The sequence below is a fragment of the Amblyomma americanum genome, chromosome 1, assembly GCF_052857255.1.
Source record: "Amblyomma americanum isolate KBUSLIRL-KWMA chromosome 1, ASM5285725v1, whole genome shotgun sequence".
NCBI classification, from domain to species: domain Eukaryota; kingdom Metazoa; phylum Arthropoda; class Arachnida; order Ixodida; family Ixodidae; genus Amblyomma; species Amblyomma americanum.
This window is the reverse complement of record NC_135497.1, coordinates 388,725,358-388,744,337: the sequence shown is the minus strand read 5'-3', so window position 1 is coordinate 388,744,337 and position 18,980 is coordinate 388,725,358. Positions and strand designations below refer to the sequence as shown.

General features: G+C 47.1%; 1 pseudogene; it reads right to left on the bottom strand.

The window, feature by feature from the left end:
- Positions 1–1,835: 1,835 nt before the first annotated feature.
- LOC144123089 (uncharacterized) lies at positions 1,836–2,775 on the bottom strand (annotated as a pseudogene).
- Between the last annotated feature and the right edge of the window lie 16,205 nt (positions 2,776–18,980).

Genomic DNA, 18,980 nt, shown 5'->3' with positions numbered 1-18,980 from the left:
TAGCACCGTTTCTAAAATTCCGAATTCTGCTACGTTTGTTAGCGAGCGTACTTTTCGTGTCTGTATTAGGCGACCGTAGGGCGTCCCCTTCTAACACGTTGGAAAGACGTTGGGTATAGTTCCCGATTCACGAGCGGCGCCGGCGGAGTGACACAAGTGCCACGAGCAGGCGACAGTACTGAAAACCAGAAGTGCAGCACTAATTTTTGATGCTGCACACAGAATGACGGCGTAAACATGCATATAAACGACTACTTTCCTTTCTTCGGTTAGAAACATTTCCGAAAAAGCAAAAATTTTAAGTATATAGCATTTTATTTTGATATAATTACGGGATCTGGCGTTTGGTCACGTTGGCATGGCGAACAAATGGGAACCCCCGGCTCCTGACGTCATCTGCAAAATGTGACGTCGTCTGCCAGATTTCGCTCGAAAGCCCGCCACCGCTGGTCGCCGCGAGGTGCGAAAGCGGGAATTTTATAAAATGTATTGCAAATTATCCGCTCGCTTCTGAGGACTCGTACGTACGTGGCATGAACGCTCACTGGTCTGTACTCTACTTGATGAAACCATTTTATAGCCAACCTCAGACCCCCCCCCCTCCCTTTCAGAGGCCCTTTAAGTGCTCGCCGAAGGTCCGTAAATAAATCACGATATCTTCCAGGCAGCACTTGGTGTGGGACCATTTCGCTTCCCCTAGGACGTGGTCCATGAGCCTCTGAAAAGTCGCAGGACCATTGCAGAGACCAAAGGGCGTACGAGTGAACTCAAACAGCCCTCTGTGGCACGTGAACGCTGTCTTAGATCATTGTCCGCCATCTGGACCTGTAGGTAACCTTTGTAAGCATCTAGCGTGGAAAAGTACCGCGCACTGCTCAAGTTTCCTACGATTGAGCTGATCTTCGGGAGCGGATAGGTATCCTTGCGAGTCAGCGCATTCAGACGGCGATAATCCACACACAAACGGTGGCTGCCATCTTTCATAGGCACCAACACAACCGGAGACGCCCAAGCGCTGGACGAGCGACGGATAATGTCCGCCAACAGCATCTCATCCAGCAACCCATCGGCCACCTGCCTTTTCGCAAGGCTGGCGGGTCTGGGGTTGCACTTCAAAGGAAGCGCATCTCTGGTGTGAATCTTGTGGCTCACTAAAGTAGTACAGCCAGGTTGATCTGTGAAGAGCACATCGTAGTGACGCAACAGTGCTGTCAAACGAGCCTTTTGTGTGACATCCAACGTTACCGCAAAGGCGGCCAGTGCGATGTGGTGCCTGGTCGTGCCGCTCCGCTCGATACCAAAGGGGAGCGTGAATGACGGAACACTCGACAAAAGGGCTTGGCCCTGGTCGCTGAGCGTGGCACTCTCCGAACGCCTTCACTGCGCAGACAGTTATTGACGCCGGTGGGCTGATGAACGGCTTCAGCTGGGAAAATGGTCCTTCGCGATAGCCGCCATTCGCAATGTGCATCACGATCCCTGTTTTCAGGAGAAAGTCCTTTCCGAGAATTATATGCACACTGAGCCCTGGGAAGTGGATGAAACGCGTGCGTCTCGTCCGCTCTCCCCACCTTACAGTCAGCCTCGCGGCGCCAGCCGAATGGGCTACGCCTTTCGCAAGGTTGAATGCCGTACGGCAGTCCTGCAAGCGCACCGAGAGCTTTTGCAAGCGGGACAACACCTCTTCACTGAACAAGGAGGCACTGGCTCCCGTATCCAGTATCGCCGAAAATTCGCGACCAGCAATTGTGACCGGAATAAACGGCGCGAGCGCACTAGCAAGGTAGCTTGCTTGTACGCTGAGAGAATTAGCAAATACTGGGACGGCCGTCCCTTTACGACCGACCCCCGTCGCCGTTTTCATGCCTCATGACAGGAGGCCTGGCCACGGGGCATTCTCTTGCTAAGTGTCCCCTCTCTTGACAGCTGAAACAGCGAGCACCACCGCGAGCTGGGTCCACCCGCTGCACGGCCAAAGGGCCGGCTGTTTCGGGTTTCCCCCTCAGCCGTGCTTTGGAGCGCTTGGCGTCCCTCGGCGTGTTTGCTCAACTCCCATACTTCGTTTTGACTGCAAAGGCAGGTAGTACGGGTGGTCGCCGTGCGGGTAGGGGCATGGCCCCTCTCCGTGCACAGCGTGGCTCGAGGGCCTCGCTTGCCGGCGGTGGCGGTCGATAGGCGCGCGCGGCGAGAATGTCGCCTTGAATGCGCTTTGCCTCGGCGGCCAGCTCCCGAAAATCTCGGAATCGGCCGCTGCGCAGGTATGCCGAAAAAGTCGGATGTGCCTGCCTGACCGTCCTTTCCACACGTTCCTCGTTCTAGGCTCGGGGCTCGGCGATTGAGAAAAGGTCCTCCATTGCACGTGCATACTCCAGGAGTGACTCATCCGAAGCCTGTGTACGGAGCTCCAGCTCTCGCCGCATCCTACGCTCGTAGTCAGCGGGCAGGAATTCGCGCAGGAATGCTGCACGGAAATCCTCGAGAGTCCTGCTCGGTGGCCGGCAAGCCGATGCAACTTAGCTGCCGCGTCAGTAAGTGCCGCGGGGATGGTGTGTGCAAGCACAACCTGACCAGTGAGACCCATAGTTCTCTGGTAATGGGTGAGGGACTCAAGGAAATCCCGGGCACTGAGGAGGTCATCATATCCGCGGTATGTTGGCATGGGCAACTTGACCGCGGGGTGAGACACCTTCGGCGTGGCCAAAAGCACCTCAACAGCCCCTGACAGCGACTGAACCATCTGGGCAGCACTTAATTTGTTAGCAGTGACTGCGCCCAGGCCTCAGATTAGGCTTGGGCGGGCTGCACGAACGCGGGAGGCAAGGCTCCCAGTTCGATGAGCGACGCGATTTCCACAGGGAGCCGGGCCAGCGCCTCACCGTTCCCAGAGCAGAATTGATTGCTAGCGGGGCACGACTGCTGCTCTGCAGGATTGCCGGTACACAGACTCAGCAGTCACCCCATCCCGGTTACGCGCGAGGAGCAAGGCTCCGCTGCGCGCCGCTAACACGCCGCTGCAGGAGAGTGTCCCCGCGGCAGTGCTGTGATCTCTCTTTTGCGAGAGAGAGTGGGCAGTCAACGCAAGGTGCGCCTGTCGGAGGTCGCTGGACCTCACTGGACAGGCTCGAGCCGCTGCAGGTCGAGGACCCGTGCCGGCGAGCTCGAGTATGCACTGGTCCGAACGGCTAAGGCCAGCCCGGACGAACCGTAGAGTACGCACCTTACGCTGTCTCTCTCTGGGCTCCGCTTGGACGGTCGCGCGGCGCGCGGCCGCCCAAGCGGGTTTCGAATTCCCGCCAAAAGGCACCAATGGCAAAGGCCCTTCGGAAGCCGGGGCGGAGCTGCGGCAGAATAACAGTGATCAGTCACCCAGCCGCCTCTCCGTCGCCCGAGGCGGGAGAAAGGGAAAGAGGAAAATAACGTGGGACGCTGGCAACAGCCGCGCAAAGGCAACGGCGTTAAGCCAGGATTCCCACAAGGTATGCACATGCTCTTCTAGGAGCCCTCTCGAGGCAGACAGGTTTCAATAGTTCTGACGTGAACCTCCTGCCCCATATATATTTGATTAGGACTAGCTTGGGCTACTTGTGCAGATTCAAATTGGACCGGTCAAAATGAACTATGGTGCGCGTCGACGATCGTTGCAGCCCGCTGTACGGTGATTGCGAAAGCAAAATTCAAAAACTTCCGCGCTTTTCTTTAACATGCTGCGTCATATTGCCTTCAAGCTGAAGAATTACGGCTATTTTTTCTTCAGTTTGTCTTTCGAGTATTTTGAACCGCTTGTGAGAGCGGCTAGCAGAGAGTAGATATTTAAAATGGCCGCTTCCGTCAGCGTGCGCACACCCTGAAACGTGAAAAATGTCTTGACTCAATCAGCTGCACCCACAGTTTATTTTGTCGAAGACCTAGGTAGCAGTGATTCTAAGAATGCTGCCTCATCATGCGACTAATTTCGTTCAGCGCCTTTATAGTTTATTTGGCCCCGTCTTGTTCCTCATTTATGAGGCTCTCATGCTGGGGCCCGTGGCACTGGCACACTGAGCGCAGTTATTTTCTTTAATTTCGACCGCAGTGGTGGCGCAGATGATGTATGCAATTTAGTAGGTTAAGCTGCTGATTGCTCGAAGTATAAGAATCATGTTAATTCTGCCTTGTTTGTCAAATATGCGAACTTTCATATGAATGCATTGGGTGCACTTGTGCAGACCAACTGGGCTCACCAATTGGATAGTTTATTTGGACTATTTGGACTGTCCAATTGGAACACCATTCCAATTGGAGCCAGTTGGAAATCCATTTGGTTCCTTTTTTTTACTGGGTGGTATTGCGCCTGAATGGACCTTAAACACCTATTCCTTGGGTAGGAGAGTTCCCCAGTGTTCCACCTTGGGGCCCATGCAGAGTAGCAGGGTCCACCAGGGGCCATATGCAGAGTAGCAGGGAACCTCCAACGTGACACGGCGGCTCGATTGTCGGTCTATGCTGATGACGTCAGCATCTAGACCGAAGCGGCAGACTATACACCGATAAAGAAAGCATGCAGGTCGAATTTTGTTCCCGCGAAATTTGTGCGTTTTGTTCAACAAAAGAGGAGCTAGAGCATTGTAGGCCTACATCAAGCTTGCACTGTCCACAGCACAACAACCCTGCTGCACGCTGCAAGCTTGATCCTGGCGTCAACAGCTGCTATTACGCGTGAATGAAGAAAAAGATATCAAAACAACGCTCTTTATTACGATGAATAAAAGGTCTTATCAAAAACAAACGGCAAAAGCAGTATCTGAGCAAGCTGAACTAAATGTGGTAGCGGGGAAAAAGAGCGTACCTGTAATATCACCAGCATTTGATGCAGACAAATGGTGCATCAGAAAAAAAAACAGCATTACGACACAAACAGCTAAGAAAAAATATAAAAATTGCCCTGAACGCATCGTCCATGGCGCAGCGACTTAAACCAGTATAAAATAAATAATGAGGCACAAGCAGATCTTGAACTTTCGCGCCTCTTTGCACAGATTGCGTGGCATATCGATTGTTCTCTCATCCCGCAATAGTTTCTATACGCCGCAAATTTATTGACCAGTACGCTGCAACTTAAAAACAGTTAAAGGGACACTGAGGAGAACTCTATCAATTTTTTTTTGTTAGCAAAATCTGACAGTTCGTCATTTCATGGCTTTGTAGCCGCTTGTCCGGGCGCGAAAGATGCATTTATTTCAAAGAAATTTGGATTCGAAGTTGAAAAAGTTTTTCCTGTCCCTCTGATTCAAACTCAGGAAACTCTTATGACGCCACGGCAACTCTTATGACGTCACAGAATGGAGTGACGTGAGTCGTGACGTAAACGCAGACTCCCTGATTTCTGACGGCTAGCGGTTCTGTGCGCAACCTTCCTTTGCAAGCCTCAGAGATTCATGACATCCATAAAGTAAGGAAAATTCCTCCAAGGTGGCGCCTCTTGTCCAAGGAAGTCATCACGCTTGTACTTGCGAGATTGGCCTGTGGCGGCGATACCTGTATTTTGGGTCTTGCTATTTTCTACATTACAAGAGCTTTGTTTTCAGGAAGAGTGGCGTTTTTGTGATCAGGAGCTGCTATTCTATGGATACAATCCAACTTCAATTTCTCCTCAGTGTCCCTTTAAGCTAAACGCGCGCAAGGAAATGCGTCGATATTGTTTCTACTCAGATGTAAAATGTGCCTTCTGCTTGGCGTGCACATGGTGGCTTCGACTCTGAGAAAAAAAGTAGTAGTGCTTTTGGTAGAGCTCCAGTACAGTATAAATAATGTGTGCGCGAATTCTTCGTCTGTCCGGATTTGATTCACCGTGCTTATGTAGTCTCCTCGCCTTCGAATGCGAGATTACATAAGCACGGTGAATCAGTTATCTTAGCAAAAGCGGAAGCAGATTCTGTATACTAACTTGATAAAAGAAGCGAATCAGCGCATACCCATGCATGCGAACAAGATAAGAGGATTACTTAATTAGACAATACTTTGGCATAAAGACATAATACGCCTGCCACACGGCAAATTTAATGTAATTCCCATCGAATGACATTAGCACCTAATGCCATTAATAGGCTGCTACACGGGAATATTTAATGTCATTAGGTTGGAATGACATTCGCCATCGAATGAGTTTGGTGAACTCATTCGTTACCCGCCGAGGTGCCTCAGTGGTTAGAGTGTTCGACTACTGATCCGGAGTTCCCGGGTTCGAACCCGACCGCGGAGGCCGCGTTTTTATGGAGGCAAAACGCTAAGGCGCCCGTGTGCTGTACATTGTCAGTGCACGTTAAACATCCTCAGGTGGTCGAAATTATTCCGGAGCCCTCCACTGCGGCAACTCCTTCTTCCTTACTTCTTTCACTCTCTCCTTTATCCCTTCCCTTGCGGCGTGGTTCAGGTGTTCAACGATATATGAGACACGATACTACGCCATTTCCTTTCCCCCAAAACCAATTACATATATAGAACTCATTCGAATTCGATCTCGAACCGAATGTGTACTGTGGACACCAGATACAAACGACGCAAAAAAAAAATAGCATGCGCACTGCCAAAGTAAGAAATTGTATTTATTTAGTTCTGCTAAAGAAATATTAATTTTTTCGCGAACCGAGGGCGAGTCAGATGAAAGTGAGCCAACCCACCTCGCGCAATAATGGACCACGTTAAAGATCCCCAGGCACCTCTTCAATTCTTTCACTCCCTCCTTTATCCCTTCCCTTAAAGCGCGGTTCAGGTGTCAGACTAGATCTGAGACATACTGCGCCATTTCCTTCTTGCCAACAACCAACCAATTTTCAACGTTGTGGCAGGCACACCACTGCAGCAAAAAGCCGGATCAGCGTTCATTGGGTGTCACTTCTTTCATTTCATTTCTCCATTCTGCCTGCTATCCTTTATTTCCGCTGCCCCAGCTCAGGTGCTTCAGTATCGATGGCAGATGCCGGGGCTAGGAAAAATCTTTTCCTTCCTTTTTACTAATATTTTTAATAAAACCACTACCACCACCACCATTGGGTGACCAACCTCCGGTAAACCATTACTCCTTTATCCCTTCGCTTACGGCGCTGTTCGGGTGTCCACCAAAACTTGTGAGACATTTACTGCGCCATTTCCTTTCCTCTAAACCAATGTTCATTTTTTTTTCACTCCCTCGCGCTCTGCATAGACATGGAGCCTCAGTGAAACGTCAACCTTCAAAGTACTGCGAAAGCAACAGCCTATATTAATTTTGTTGCGTTGTGAGGTTGTCTGCCCAACTTCTGGATTAAAGACTAAGGCCTTCTTTACAAGCGATTCCGTTAGGCCTGTGGGATAATATGTGTATTTTAAATACTACACGTAGGTAAGCTCAACTTATGCTGGAATCCAGCGCGCCTTTGCGCCTTATACAGAATGGCATGGCGGAGCAGCTACAGCAGCTTCTTAAATTAGTTGTCAGTGTATTGCTCATTTCAGCATTTGTCCGCCAGCGCAGCGCCTGGCCACGTGGGGTACAGTCCCCAACGAATAGTGCGCCAACTGTGACGCTCACGAAACTCTAAAACATGTCTTTTTGGAGCATCGAGGAAGGAAAATTTGAGAGGCCATCACGTGACAATTTTTGAGGTCGGAAACGAGCTGGGCGCCGTAATGTCCGGGCGCGCTCTTGTTTATTTTTATCCGCGTTCTTGTTTACGTTTCTCCGCACGCGCTTCAAACCACGTGAATGAGCTGGCCTAAAGACTCCAGTGCGAGTGGCGTTTGGTTTCTGGCCATTGTTCATGTAATACGTCGGAAATGTTCGTGCGGGACATCCTGCTCCTTCCAGGTATTGCTCTTTGCCACGTCGTCTCCGCGCCGTCCCCGCTCTCTCGTTTGAACGAAACAGTCCGGCTTGCATGGTCATAATCAAATAGCATTCAGCGAATGCACTTATCGCAACTGCGGTAAGCGCGGGAAGGAACTTTCACGTATTGCGGTGGCCCACAATGGTACGTAGTGTCTTTCGCCGCTTCGGCCTGCGTCGTTTTGCGACGACGGAGATATGTGCCCGTGGGTTCCTTCCAGGCTGCACTTTGCGAAATATACTGGTACACTTACATCCGGTTCATCCTAGGCCCGTATGTGTTATTAGCAGGGCTAGAAGGTTAATTTCACCAGATAAGGTGAAGGACAAAAAAAAATTAGTTCAGTGAAATTGTGTATAAATACACAGCTGCTGCAAAATATAGCAGAATAAAACAAAACCAAACCTTGCATATATATACTTTGAACAGCATGCTTGTTTGTGTTCTCTTTTTTTATATAAACTGTTACACATAGTACCACTGAAATAGAACTTGTTACTCTGTGCCATGTATCATCTTTCATTCTTTTTTTATGCTGTGTGCCTTGGATTGCGCTGTGTATTTCATAATACTTCTGAAAGAACTATCCCACTTTAATACAATGTAAAGTACTGCCTTTAAATTTAAGCTGCCTGAAAAGTTTTAGTACATGGCTACCCTGGAAGCTTTCCGTGTCCAGCTTGCTGGCACGAGGCTTATATTTAAATTGCCCTCTGCAGCACTTTGTACATGACAGCATCATGATTTTGGATTGGGCAGATGTCAAACGTGCTCATGAGGTTGTAAAAAAATATTTCTTTGCTGGAATGAATTTAAAGCTTCATGCCTGAGATCCCTGAGCAAGGTTTTGATGTCTGGTTGTTTGCATGCTGTGCTCGCATAAAAGTGGTCCATATACTGGCCACACTTCAATCACGCTCTCTGATGGATAGCGCAACTCTCTCAGTATTATGCTGAATGGGTGTGCACGTCCATGCTTTTGGCTAAGTCGTGAACAATGCTTCCATGCATGGTAACACCGCAGCTTAGTGTTCAACCTGCCTTTTAATGCTGCTCTTGTTGATGAATATTGCAATCCCTATATTGTATATGTTTGGCAGCTGGCTGTGTCAACAATGTCTTCTGCTGCAGCAGTGAGGACAAAAAGAATCCTGCAGTATTATGTTTTTGGTCTTGAATAATATATTTATCTTCATAACAAGTTTTCATGTGGCTGGATATACCAAGAATGCTTTACTCATACAGCAGCGAGCGTGGGCAAATATACTAAGAAGTCTGAGTTCTTCACCCTGAATGCAAAACTTAGCGTCATAACATATTCATAATGATGACCGTGCCAACAATGACGTTCGATTCACAACTTCAAGAGCCACTCATAGAGGTGACAGAAACAGAGAGGACCAACAGTGCCTAAAGTAGCATGGCAGGGAAGGATTTATGGGGGGGGGGGAGGGGGGGGGAATGTCATCCCCATCCCAAAAGCCTGAAATTTTACATAGGAAAACCGTGCCGGACCTTTATTTCTCAACAAAAAAATCCAAGAAATACATGTTTCAAATGAGACAGCCCCCTACTCCCCCCTTTAAGACTGATCCATAAATCCACCCTTCTAGCATTGTCACGTGGCAAGTTTTACATCCACACATCTAGTTTAGTGCATGATAATTAATATACATGACTGTACCTTTTCAGACTGCTTCTAGAAGTTTAGGAGTACCCAGTGGCTTCAGTATAGGTTTCACAGTGCTATGCATTATTTCAATGCTGTGTTTCATGTTCAACGTGCACAGCTGCAGCTGTACACATAAATTTTCTCTAGTTGTTGAAATACTAGCTTGTAATGTAACTGCAGCGTAGCACACTTGTGATCCACCATACAGAAGATGAAAGTCCATGTATTGAACACATCAAATTATTTTTCTTCAGCATAACCACAGGCATAATTGAAACTGAATGCACATGTGCATTCTCATTTCACTGAGTACTTTTTACTAGAAATGACACTATCATAGGACATGGGCAAAATAAACACATGTGGGAAAAGACGTCCAAATTCAGTTCAAGCTTCATAACACAGTGAAAGCTCAGAGCGATAATGTTCTTACTATTAATACGCGAAGGGTGGCAAACGAAACCATACGGGGAGTTGAAACATTTTCGCTGTCATGAAGTGCGAAAATGCTTCGCCTTTTTCGCACTTCTTTTCCATGACCTCAACAAAGCAATTGCTGAACCTGCTACAGGAAACGGATGTAATTATAGCGCGTTACCAGAAATACAGACTTGATCTCGATATGAACGAATACACATGAGCCCGGCACGACGCTTCAAACGGGATGCAACAAAGTTTCTATATACTAAGAACAAAGCGAGCGCAGCTGCTTCCTTTACATTATCGCTCTCCGCCCATGTCACGAACGCCGCCGCTCACACAAGCGCAATCGTTGAAAAAGAAAAATACTAGTTGTACTAAAACCAACACCCGTTGCAATAGCTGCAGCGTTGCAAGAACACGCATAACTATGGCAACGAGGTTTCACTGCTGATCGAAACGGGAACGCGAATAGCACACGGCACGCACAGTACACGAAACGTTCGCACAATACGCCGACGACCGCTCTGTAGTGCACGCCGTTTCGAATCACGCACCTTGTGCCCAGAACCATTCGCCTCTTCCCTCCACATCCTCTCCCTCTGCCCGGCGGACCCTCCCCCGCGCGGCCTAGAGGACCTCAAGACCTGGGAGGACTGGGAGACCCTGCTGCGCTCGGAGGACCCGGCCGTGCAGACAATCGCCACCGGCCGGGCTGCCAGTGGTATGGACCTTAGGTACATAAACACTTGAGTGCAGTGGGGTCGTGCGGAGACCCAGGGGCGTGCCCCGACTTCCTCTCCAACAATAAAGTTATCTCTCTCTCTCTCTCTCTCTCTCTCTCTCCGAGCTGCGCTGCAGTAGACGTTGTCGTTGAATGGTTGTCGCCGAAAGCGTTCAAATCCGAGCACGCAACAAGAATTTTGCACTAAATATGGTTGAACGCCGTCAACGTCAGCCTGTGAGCACCAGCAAAAACAAACTTGAGCAGTTAAAGAAAGTACGCCTACGCCGCACCTCAAATGGTACGCCGCGACCGGCTGTTGCCGCCCGGTTTGTAAACAGCAACTACAACGCCGTTGCTAAGCTGCCCGGACAAGATGGCCTCCCGAGCGAGAAAAGCCACGTGACTTCCCCCACACTGTTCTCCTATGTTGTATGGAAAGGGTCCCTCCTCAGTTTTCCTTGAAAACAAAACATTTTGACAGATTTACCTGTCTGGATGGGTTTGAAGACTTATAATGAACTGCACATCTCCAACCAAAAATTTTAACTTAACCCAACGTTTCGAAGCCGACTCGGCTCCTTCATCAGGGGTGACCGAGGGCAGTAGCTAGCGTCTTTTAAGTATAGAGGTGAGGGGGGGGGGGGGAGGGGGTCAAAGGACTGACAGCTGTGACGCGAAAGGCGCGGGGGAGGGGGGTTTAGGCTGTTAGTCACGCTGGCGCACTGCAGAGATTTTTTCTTTGAGTTGAAGAGCCAAGTCCCTGGGCATATACTGGGGGCTGGTTTTACAAAAGGAAACCAGCCCCCAGTATATCCAGGGACTTCGCTCTTCAACTCAACGAAAAAAAGTCGCCATTCACCACTTCCCTGCAGTGCGCCAGCGTGACTAACAGCCTAAACCCCCTCCCCCGCGTCTTTCGCGTCACAGCTGTCAGTCCTTTGACCTCCCTGCCCTTCATACTTAAAACATAGTTTCATACTTAAAACATAGTTACAGGGCCTCAAGAAGTTCTTTGATATCATGCTCAAAGACCGAACGCATCTTCAAAGGCCACTGGACACATATGCTTGCTCTACAACTAGTGCGAATAAAATCGCGGGTTTGCCTAGCTGTCCTGACCTGTGAGAACAAGGATAGCGGCCACAGAGAAGCACTGCTGCATATATTATATGCAAGAAGTTCATTAAACCGTTGCAAACAAACCATGCACTTTACGTAACAGACACGAATGCAGTTGCGAAGATGTACAAGAAACCTCTTTCCTGAAAATTCTTGAAACTGCAGTAAGAAACGATTTCCGCCGCCTTCATCGCACAGACGCATGCCATTTTTCCTTGTAAGTGTGCTCGTGTCTGTGCCTTCAAGCACAGTTTTTTTTTTAAATATTCACAAGTTGCTCGCCATGTCTGATACTCCCTTTGTTTCAGTTGTCATTTCATCAACGCACATGCTTGTCACTTGTAGAAATCCGGTCAGTCAGGCCTGCTGTGTTACTCCCAAAGTCACTGTGCGCGGGATCGGCACAGCGGCCGTTTTGAAAAGCGTATATATTCACATTACGGATGTGATTTGTCTCATTTGTAGGGCTTCCATATCATTTGGGCCGGATTTGATCCCGCCTGCGGTGCGAAGGAACGTTCCCCTGACTGTAGTTTCGCCCAACGGCGTGCCCACGTATACAACTGAGGGAGTTACGTACTGTTCCATAGGCGGAGAATATGTGATCGGTGACGTGTAAGCTACCTGCCGCAAGAAACATGCTGAAGAACGCAGTTCATTCACGCTCGCATAAACTGCAGCACACAATGAAGATCAAATTCCGGATTCATTTCAACAGTGTAACATCGTCCGTCTGGCATGCCGAATAAGACTGTGCAGTCAGTATAACGTCGATAAGTTTTCGCAGTAACCTACGCACTATGGCTATTATGCCGTGAACGTCGTTAATCTTCTTGATCTTGTAGTAGCTGAAAATAAAAACATGCATGAGGACTTATACAAACGAAAATCAACCAATATTCAAGCGAATGTGTACCACAGTATTGAGACTGTGACCTCAGAACTTATGCATTTTGAACCGGAACTCAAACAACAGATCGTCAATCAACGCACGTTGTCCACGAGAGACAAGTGCTGGCGATCGCTTGGACTTCTGTGGGCACCGATGGGGCCGAATACAAGTAGTAAAATGAAAATCTACGTTTCTTTTTCCCCCCCTGGAGAAACTGAAACAAAAACTCATTTCTGACGCCAGGCGGCCACCCGTATTGGTTTTTCATTTCCCGATTCCGCCTTTTTAGGTCTGTTTGAAGTGCGATAACGGTTCTTGCAATGAGCTTCACAGATTGTGCGATTGTGTCGGTTATGTTTCGTGAAGTACCTTCATGAAACATGCAGTGTTCTGTGTGCGTATGTAATTGTAGAAGTGAGTACGCTGGCGTGCTGTTCTCAGCAGGTCGCATCTGACGCAGAGGACCATTCCCGCTGTGCGTTTTTTGGATGGATGGATGGATGGATACGGCTGAACCCTTTAAATCAGGCGGTGGCTCAATCCACCTAGCCATGTCTTGTGAACTTTTACTCCTGTCTTGCATTTAGCCACCAATCAGATAACCTTCGCTTGGTTATTTCTAACCTCTTAAAATCCACTCTCCCTTCACTATCCCTAAACCTCAATGCCTTGGGTAAGTCAGCCCCGCTGCTTTCCACTGTCGGGTGAAGCCCTTTTCAGAAAAGTATCAAGTGTTCAGCCGTTTCCTCCTCCTCTCCGCACGCAATGCACAAAGTGTCTATCTCATGGTACCTGACTCTATACGTCTTAGTCCGCAAAACTCTAGTCCTGGCCTCAAACAACAAAGAGCTTCCCCTACAATTATCATAGATATTTTCTTTGACAATTTCCTGTTTAAAGGTCCGGTATGTTCCCAGTGCCGATTTCGTCAGCAACCCTGTTTTCAACAGAGCTCTCTCTGTTTCTTTAACCTTTTTCTTAACCGATAATTGCTGATTTGCTCCCTTACTGCTGTTCAGATATTTGCTTCTCAATTTTCTAGTTCGCTTTCTCCATTTCGTGTCAACATTTTTTATATACAGGTATCTGAAAACTTTCCTAGCCCACTGCTTTTCCTCCATCATTCTCAATCGTTCCTCAAATGCTATCTTACTGCTAGCCTCTCTGCTCTCGAAAGACGCCCATCCCATATCACCCTGTACCCCCTGATTTGGTTTATTGCCATGTGCTCCCAAAGCTAACCTCCCTACTCCCCGGTGTTTAATTTCTAGCCTTGCTTGAACATCTGGCCTCATACACAGGACCGCATTACCGAAGGTCAGGCTAGGGACCATCACCCCATTCCAGATCCCTCTTACCACCTCATACCTATTGTAATTCCACAGTGCCCTATTTTTTCATGACCGCTGCATTCCTACTAGCTTTATTCATTACATATTTTTCATGTTCTGTCAGATACTCAGCACTGTTATTTATCCACACCCTAAGATACTTGTACTCATTCACTACTTTTAGCACGAACTCCTGTATTCTATGCTCGCCGTCCTCTTCATTAAATATCATGACTGCAGATTTTTCCTTACTATACTTGAAGCCTAATCTATCTCCCTCTGTACTGCATATGTCTAACAACCTCTGCAGGTCTTCCTTGTTGTCAGCCATTATCACTATATCGTCCGCGTATATTAGTCCCGGTAATGTCTGTTTAATCCATTCCCCTTGCTTGAGAAAAGATAGGTTGAAGCCTAGTCCGCTCCCCTCTAGCTTGGTATCCAACACTTGCAGGTACAACATGAACAACAAAGGGGACAGAGGACATCCTTGCCTAAGCCCCCGCTGTATCTCTACAGGCCCTGACACACTTTTTTCCCATTTTATGAGCACTCTGTTACCTCTATATATATCTTTTAAAAGATTAATTACTCCATTTTCCACATCCAATGTGCCCAGTATGTCCCACAAATGCTCCTGAGTAACGTTGTCATAGGCTCCCCTAATATCCAGAAATGCTAGCCATAAGGGCCTATGTTCTTTTCCGCAATTTCTATACACTGTGTCAATGAAAATAGATTGTCCTCCAACCTCCTTTGTTTCCGGAACCCATTCTGTAGTTCCCCTAACACCCCCTCGTTCTCCACCCAACCCTGCAGTCTATCTTTTATAATCTGCATCACCACCCTGTAAACCATAGATGTCACTGTTATGGGACGATAGTTACTTACGTCTGCTTTGTCCCCCTTTCCCTTGTGCGCTCTGGCCAGCACCTCCTGTATTTCGGAAGCATAGAGGAGGCACTGTTGTCTTCGTCGCTCTCTGTCACCTGTGGAAGGGTTGAAATCCTGGATGATTTTATTGTGCGTGACCATGCGGTAGATGTCCCCATGATGCAGCATTACTTGCTGGTCGGACTTCTTGCTGCGGTGCCGGTGATGCGAAGGCGAAGAGCGGTTTGCACGGCTACGCAGTTATCTCTGAAGGTAAGCAATACTCTGAATTTATACCAGTTGTGCATATTCCAAAGCATCTCTTACGGGAACGGGGATCTATCATAATGCAGTGTGCGATTAGAGCTCTAAAAAGGAGTGAAGGCAAATTTCTGCTACGATTTGGTCTGTGCGAACGCGCACAGGCTGGAGCAAGAGCATAGGACTTGCAGCTGCTCACCTTTTTGAGTAAAGAAATGCCAGAAAGTACTTGTGTGTGCTACGCTTTTTGTTACTTTAACGTGTGCAGGAGCTTCGTGGCTCTTTTATCAAACAGTTTCTGTTAAGTGCTAATTTGTATGCCCTGTCTCGTTCTGTGCATTTTCCTCTCGTGCTAGTTCTTATTATCTTGCATGTTTAGAGCACGTGCATTTTGGTTGTGAGTAAAATGTATCGTTGATGTTCGAGATAGCGCTTGCAGTTTGTGTCCTCGGGGATTCAAACCTCTACGCGTCGCCTATGGCGCGTGCACTTTAGTCAAATTGGTGCGAGCTGGAATGCACCCGGGGTGAGTCGACTGAAGGTGCCGCTGTATAGTCCATCAAAAAGCCGCTTTACAGACCGCAAAATGAGCCCAAATGTTCAGTGCACTGTGTTCTTTTTATCTGCCGCTAAGTGCACAACTTTCGAGCACCGCTTTGCTCGCGCAGTTTCGGGAGTTGAAGTCGTACAAAATGCTCTGCGTTGCAGCTCATATTGTGCATGACAGTACATTTCCCTGCGTCACGTTTCTCGACTATGTTTAGTTCATGTGAGCATGTTTTTATTTTTTATGATGTGACTCTTGTGTCCGGTTACCCGCAGTGCTGCATTTTTATCATGCTGCTTTTGCTATTTTTGTTACTATGCCTTTGAACAATTTCTGGCAGATTTATTGTCATATTGAAATGGTTGCACCACGTATCCAACCGTTTTTACAGGAGCAGATGCGTTTTAAACAACTTCATTTGCAATATTTCTTACATGCCAAAACCTGTGTTGCACCGCGTTTCTCAATTTTCCTGCTGTTTATTGCCATATTCGTAATGGTTGTGGTAAATGAATGTTTGCAGGTGATACGTCAGCCTTCACTTAGAAGCAAGAGCATGGGTTTTGTCACCACCATATAAAATCAGGAGGTGCATTGTAAGTTGCTCCTGTTCTTACAGTCCTCATAAAATGTTAGATTATTTTGTGCGCATCCTTTCTTTGCCCTTTTTCTGAAAACTACGGTTGGCAGCTTTTCGAATGCAGTCAGGTTTATATGTTTACCTACTCCTTTTGATTGTCAGAATGGACATGTTGCAAGTCAGTTTGAGTTTTACGTTGAATGTTTTTGTGCTTTGAATCATTGCATTTAATGACTGAAGTGCTAGACGTGCATTGTTTTGTTGGCATTGTTTGATACCATTTAACAAAAATGTGACAGCTGTCACACCGCATGACAGCTGGCATATGCAGCTCACAGTGGTGGAAATGCTGCGCCAACCAGTGCCATTTCATTAAACCTGCTACATGCTGATGCAGATCCATGATTTTTGATGAAATTGCACCAATGCTGTGCCAAAATGCCATTTCAGCAACCAATAACTGCGGCGAATCCGAGGTGGCACAGGTAACCTCGTACCGGTACGAATCTTTTTTCCACTGCAATTTTTCTGTGAAATCTGTTTGGCTTTCATTTGTAGCTGTATGGCTGTGCTTGAGTGGATGCTAATGAATAATTACTTCAGTCTGTTTGTACAGTAGACCCACATAATTCAATGTTTCGGGTAGAGAGTCGGTTCATATAAATAGTTCATATTGCAGCATTTACACTGATGGGGCTGGCATACCGTGACCACATTGTACACTCATGATTTCGAGCTTGTGTTCTTAACCGGATGTCCTCTGCCATGTGAGCTTGTGAATTATAAACCCACCACGGGAGCTCAGTGGTTAGCATACTTGGCTATTGAGCTGGGGTACCCGGGTGCAATCTTGGCCGCGGCCACCACATTTCAGTGGATGCGAAACGCAAAGGTGCCCGTATGTTGTGCAATGTCAGTGCATGTTAAAGAACACCAGGTCTAAATTATTCGGGAACTCTGCACTGCAGCGTTCTTCATGACCTATGTATCTTTGAGATGTTAAACCCAGCAATTGACCACTTGAATTATAGTCTCACTGCAAGAAAATCATCCAAACCAAGTCTCTTCATCAGAAACACGATATTTTTTTGTTCTCAGTAAAGCCCAAATCTCTTTTAGGGTGTCTTGATGTTCGTCCATCAGCAGAACTTGTCTTTATATTGATAGGGAAATTGCATTTAAATGTTTTTCCGCCCCTCCATTCAAACTCATCCCGTATACTCCGAAATAACTCTGTTGTCACTGTTTTGAAACGCATGGTGTTGTAGCCTATGCTCTGGTACCTGCGCCCCCAAAAAATGGCGATGCAATGCTTAGTTTTGAAATCATCTGGTGGTGGCTACACCAGTTTTTCAGTTTTTTTTTTTGCCTTTTCTAGCTTCTAAGAGCTCCATTTTCAGTGAAAGCCTTTGTCGTTAGAACAAGGTTATCTATCGGTACAACCCAAATTCTCAGTCCTTATTGTCCCTTTAATTAAATATTTTGGGAAGCAGAGAAGCACGTGATAAACGCGTGGCGAGTCAGAGACTATGAGCGGAAGTATATGGCGCTGTTCTTTGAGTCAAAGACTATGCATGTGCAACAAGATGCTTCGTCGCGAGAGGCACGGCCATATTGGAATGCAGGAAATTATCTGTTCTATAAGGCGTGGTTAGGATGGCTTTGGTGGCTACTATAGCGTGAGCACTCTCGGCAGCATCGCGATGCTGCCAAAGCAAAGTGCTCGTGCTCATCCCGGAACAATCACTAGGACCCATGCTGTGACTTGGCCTCTTTATTAATTGTGGCTTTCCGTAACTGATCTCCTTCAATCGGAGCAGGTTTGAGGGCGCCAGCTAAATTATGACATGGGAATCAACAGTCACGCGATACTGTTCAAATCTTGCAGGCATTTTGAGCTTAAATAAATAAAGCGCTAAATTTAAACTGGAGAAATGGGTATTTCTCAACTTTAACTCCAGCTTCCCAAAAAGGTTTACATCAGCGTCAACGATACAAAGGTTAGCTAATTTATCTTTGTTGAACAATTGGCTAGTTAAGTGCATTGAAAAATATCCTGACATGGTCAAGGCGACTGCCTGCAACCCTCCGCTACTGATTTAGATCTGCAGGCAGCGCGCGTCATTTTTAAACATTGGCACCATCATCATTTGTCATCATTTATTATCCCTTAAGGGCCCTGTGTTGGGCATTACATAAGGGGGGGTAACAAGTACAATAATCAGGTGGTTATATAAAAGTGAAATAAAAACCAGAGAGACAAGGAACGTTACACATTCTTATGAAACCATGGTTATTGAAAAAGAAAAATGAAAAAAAAGATAAAAAGAACACCCATGCGATTGATTTTCGCATATCTTTACAAATCAATTCAAAGGTTTACAGGCACCATTATTACAAGAACAGAAAAGAGAAGGAAAAGATACAAGACAAAGCAGAAAATATGACCTATACATGGGCGTAGGGGACAGCTACAAAGCAAAATTCACGTTTGGTATCTGAGTAAACCTGGAAATGTTTGCTGATAAAAAGATTATTTGGCAAAGTGAGCTGATATTAGCTGCTTGAATTTAGAGGTGTCACGTTCATAGACTATAGGTTCAGGAATTGAGTTCCATTCTTCAATGGCCAAGGGTAAGAAAGACTTATTAAATGCGTTCGTCGAACCAGTTATGCGTTGCACGCTCATAGAATCGAAAAGATGACGTGATGTTCGT